At 34.5% G+C, this 5314-nt stretch overlaps 1 non-coding gene across 1 annotated transcript; it reads right to left on the bottom strand.

Annotated features, from left to right (window-relative positions):
* Nucleotides 1-4830: 4830 nt before the first annotated feature.
* TRNAG-CCC (transfer RNA glycine (anticodon CCC)) lies at nucleotides 4831-4902 on the bottom strand. Its single transcript has one exon. It is a non-coding gene; the product is annotated as a tRNA-Gly (tRNA).
* Nucleotides 4903-5314: the final 412 nt, after the last annotated feature.

Raw genomic sequence — 5314 nt, 5'->3', positions numbered from 1 at the left:
TTTTGAAGAAAAAAATGAGATTGGCTTGTTAAACTGGCCGCTTTACACACATTTACCATTCTGCCTAACCTGAACATTTATTTATTTTTACATAAATGGCATAAATTGCTTTTATCATATATATTGAACATAAATATGGAGAAAAAAATAAACATGTACACATACACGGTTTTTCAGGACCAGACCGCGAAACTTAAGAGGAACATTCCTCATGACAAGTTTTTTTTAAAATCCTAAAAAAAAATTTCCAAAAAGTTATTTTCAAAAAAAAATACAAACAAAAACAAACAAACCATCACGCCGTTTCCCCGTAAGGGTAGGCAGAGAGGATAGAACGCCACAACACTCTATCTTTGCATACAGATCTCGCTTCCTCTACATTCATACATCTTCTCATGCACGCGCGCCGATTATTCCGACTTTTGACATGTCCATCTTTAAGTATTTGTTGGATTTGGTCATGCCATGTCTTTCTCGGTCTTCCTCTATTTCTGCATCCATCAACATTCGCATTGTAAATATTCTTAGCCGTTCTCTCGCTATCCATTCGTTCTACATGTCCAAACCAGCGCAGAACTCCTTTCTTGATTTTGTCGATAATGCTTGTCTCAGCCTTACATAATGTACGGATCTCAACATTTGTGCATTTATCGTACATAGTTTTACCACACATTCGCCTGAGAGATCGCATTTCGACAGCATTCAGCTTACTTTCATCCCTGTTTTTCCAAGTCCATACTTCGCTCCCATACATCAGGGATGGGACCAGGACTCAAAAAAAAAAAATACACAATATCAAAATAAAGTAAATCGTTAATTTCTCGAACTAGCATCCCTTCCGCAAACTCGCACCCCTCCCTGACAAAAAAAATGCGATTAAAACGCATTTGATCAACGAAGTGATACTCACCAGACGCGGACAAGGGAAGCGGCTGGGTAGGAGAGGGGTAGGGATTTGTGGAGGGACTGTTCGTCCGAAAAATTAAGTATTTACTACCTTTTGGGATGACATTTTTTTAATGACTTTTTGAAAAAAAAAAATAGGGTTTTTTGTTAAACTTACTACGAGGAATATTCGTCTGAAGTTTTGAGGTCTGGCCCTTAACAACCGGATATATATAAATACACATAAGTAACCAAAAATATTAACAAAATATGTACATAAATGTGAAAAAGCAAAAAAGAAAAATCATTTTTAAACATCGAGAAAAGTTTAAGAATTACATTGAATAAAAAATATATTGCTAACATTCAAATTGCTTTAATTCTTACATCTGTTGATTTTTCTAATGTAACACGTCCGAAACCCTAATTGATGCGAGTGAGATTCGTCTGAATTATTTGACTGTTCTATTTATTTATTTTTTTACATATAATACAATACCAATTTATATGTCTTGTCGATGAAAATTCTTTAAATCAAAACATACCATTACACTCATTGTATAATATTTAATTACTACTAACTTAACTGTAAGGAACGAGAAGATATATTTAAAAAAATAATTATACGTATTAAATTACAAAAAAATTACTAATATATAAGTAAAATAAGTAAGAAAGCGCTAAGTCAGAAGAGCATGCAGGGTGGTTCAAAATGTCCCTACCAAACGAGTTCAAATCGTGCGAAAATTTCAGTCGGAGTTTTTCCTTCCGCGAGAAGGAACCTTATGACACTTGCCAAGTTTTGGTACTAACGAGGGTCGCCGGTGCTCGTTGTGTTCAGGAGGACCCCTACTACCAATCATCGCTGCCAAATTTTAGAAAGAAAAAAAACTCACAGCACGAGAGCTAAACAGTATAGCCAAAGTAGGGAAGAAAATGCCGAATACTCCTCTAGTGGAACGGAAGGCCTATTGACTACTGCCAACAGGCCGGCTTTTGAGTGGTTTCCTCTCCACATGAGCAAATGCTGATAAGCTCCTGATTGGCCCACATTAGTATATCCCCCTGATCCCAACAGTTTAGATAAATTCAAAGAAATTTAATTGCAGAAAAATCCACTTTTGAAATACAAACCTTGTATATTATAAGCAAGGTAAATAATAAAGTAACTCCTTTATAAAAAAATATTTTAAAAAAAAGCCAAACAGTATTATTTCTTTCTGGATATGCCTTGTGTGGTATCAAATGGTTCGAATTTTCCTGTAGAACATTTCCTAACATTTAACTCGTTTTGTGATTTTTGACAAAAAGCTGGCTTTTTGTTTTTGACGGCAGTGAACGTTATATTATAATGCATATAATGTCATCAATAAATTAAAACAAAAATATTAATATTTTGATGTTCATTTTAACCTTTTGGTTACGGAAGCTGCATCGTTTGAGCCACTTTAGCTATTATAGCCATGGCCAATGCATCACGCGTCACTCGGTCAGTGTCGGACATCTGACTCCGCAATCACATACCGCCGCACATCATTCAGTCAACCGAGTTTGGGGCATATTGCATGATTAATTAGGGCCGAGTAACGGTCACCTGACTTGTTCAAATGGATCGATACGTTATGATTAATTATGCATCGCGTCACCCCGGCCTATAAAGGTTAGATCAAAATTTATGTAATATTCTGCTCGAAGCTGCCCGGTTAACCTTTGTTTTAGGCTTCGTATTTAACAATACTTTAAGTTCGCCTGAATGTTTGTGGAAAAAGACTGGATTAACATAATACATCACAAAAGTGGCCACTTAAACCTGCCAACGACAGGTCATAAGCCCTGTAAATACCTAGACTTTCATATTTCCTTCTTATAATGTTATAATTCATTTTCGGTCGAATTTTGTAAAAAAAGGCGTTTTAATTTTTTTTATACCAAAGTACTGTATTTTATTTCCATGTTTACATTAAATTTTTTTACTTTTTTTTGCACCACAACAGGCCAGGAGGCCTAATTACAGTGGTGAATTACGTCACAGAGCACCCAGGCTTACGAAAAATCACATTTTAATTTTTGTGTTCTCACCGGGAATCGAACCCGGAACCTTCCGTGCGTGAGTCAAGCGTCTCGACCGCCACACCACGGAGGCCGCCATGTTAATGTTATCTGTCCGAGCGGATTAAGAATACAGTTCTGCGTTTGAAATAAAACTAGAATCCTCAAAAATGCTTTCGACTCGATAGCTACTCTCAGGTAAACGTTCTGAATCAGAAAATCGAGTAGAGATAAGTCCGCCTCGTAGTGTAGTGGTTGGCGCGTTTTCTTACCGTGCTTGAGGTCCTGGGATCGATTCGATGAAATATTAATTTAAAGTCATTCCTGGTATGGCACCTGAAGCATAAGGCTGATAACCTTAGCCGCTTCCAACAAATGATCGATATACGCTGCATTTAGTGTACCAATGCAGTGCCCTATACACCATCGGGTGCGGACAGGGTAGGATTATGATGATTATAATTACGTATAGCGAATATTTCGAGTAAAATCGCTTATTGTTATCTTTGAAAACAAGCTACAGGTATTTTTTTTTAGAATCGAGGATTTGCATTGTATTTAGTACTAGCTACTTTAGTAATTTGTAATGCCACTCAAAGAAAGAAATTTTTTGTGTTTTAATTGTTTTTATTTAAGTGCTTTTGGATACACGATATTTTTGTTTTTTTTCTGGTGCGTACACGAATAAATCGGAAGGTTTTAAGACGCTTGAGCAGGCCACATACAGCTGTCTATGTGAGAAACGGGGATTTAATATTTTTTATCTGTGTTTCTTATTGAATTCGGTAATCTTCGTGGGCGTGCGCGTGCGCACAACAACCCACCAAAGTTTAATCGCTATCAGATGAATGGTATAGGAACTCTTATGGGATAAACAAAGATTTATTTTTATTTTCATACACAATAACAATATTGATGTGTATTCTCGCCCTTAAATTATTGAATATTTAGTATAAAAAAATTGCAGAGTTGTCCTAATCGTATAAAAATATAAGGTTAATCTTACGCTTAAGATATCAAGTTCAGGGCGATATAGGAAATATTTTGCTTTTGTATTAAGAACTTTGTTTACACAAATTTTCTGTTTTTTATTTCTTTTTGTTTATGCGGTTTAGACATTTCGTCGCTTCAATTCGTTTTGTCCAACAAACTATAACACAAATCTGCAGAAATTAAACTGCTTTAAAGTTTTTTTTTTACGAAATAGGCATAAATAATGACTACAACCTGAGACAAAATTCGTTAAAAAACTGTTTAAACATTTTTTAATTTTTTTTATTTTAGTAAAATAGTTACAATTAAAATAATAATTAAAATAGCCGCAGAGCCAATTCTACCATATAAAATAAAATTGTGTATTTGAGCACTTATGGTGGTCTCAACATATCCTGCCATCGCTCGAACAAGGGTGAATGGACGCACCCTGCAGTGGCTTGGAGAAACGCGTTATTGGAGCTTTTCAGGCGTTCCCATAAGCTCCAGGCTCTTCGGCGAAGTAGGGCAGCGAAGGTGTTTACCCGTCCAGATGTGAACATTTTGGATCACACTGCAGTACCTAGACAGTCCTATGCAGTTTTAAAAAAATAAATTTTTCATTTGAATTAAATTGAAAGTAAATTTTAAAAAAGTACTTTTATTCAGTAAAAATATGATAATATACAATCTTACCTTAGAATATATTTGTGAATTGCAAATAAATTTAAAAACAAACAAATTATGTACCTACGTAATTGTTCATATCCGCACCTTATGATGTATAGGCACTGAATTGATAAATCGTAGCGTATCATTTTTCTTATATGAAGGTAAGTGAATCAGTCTCACGTTTCAGTAGCCAGTTCAGGGACTATGAAATATTCTAATGTACAAACACCTTTTTAAATAAATATTTCAAATCACCCATGTCGGGAATCGAACCCGAGACCTCTTGCGTGGGAGGCAAATGCGATGACCACTACACTACGAGGCCGTGGCAAAATTATTTACAACTTAGTTATTGAACCACACAATAACTACTGTAACAGCATGTTATTTTTATCAATCGAAGAAAATTTTAACTTACTTATCAATTTAAAAAAAAAAGACTTTAGATATTTATCTTTAAAAAAAAAGACTTTAGATATTTATCTTTAAAAAACAGATACAAAACGGTAAATTCGATTTTAATTTATTGAATACTACTAGCATAAAAAACAAAAAGTATTTTACTATACAGTGATATTTGTGTAAAAGATTCATTATTTTTAAAAAAACACCGAATTTTGGAAAAAAATGTCTATCATAGCCATAATAAACATAAACATAATCACAATACCAGAAAAAAGGTACGGATTGGACTACCATTTATAAAAAAGACGAAGTATTCGAAATTTCGTTTTAT

The sequence above is a fragment of the Micrasema longulum genome, unplaced genomic scaffold (assembly GCF_059751315.1).
Source record: "Micrasema longulum isolate JH-2025_06_02 unplaced genomic scaffold, ASM5975131v1 h1tg000238l, whole genome shotgun sequence".
NCBI lineage: Eukaryota > Metazoa > Arthropoda > Insecta > Trichoptera > Brachycentridae > Micrasema > Micrasema longulum.
The sequence above is the reverse complement of the archived record's forward strand: the minus strand, read 5'-3'. Positions and strand labels throughout refer to the sequence as shown.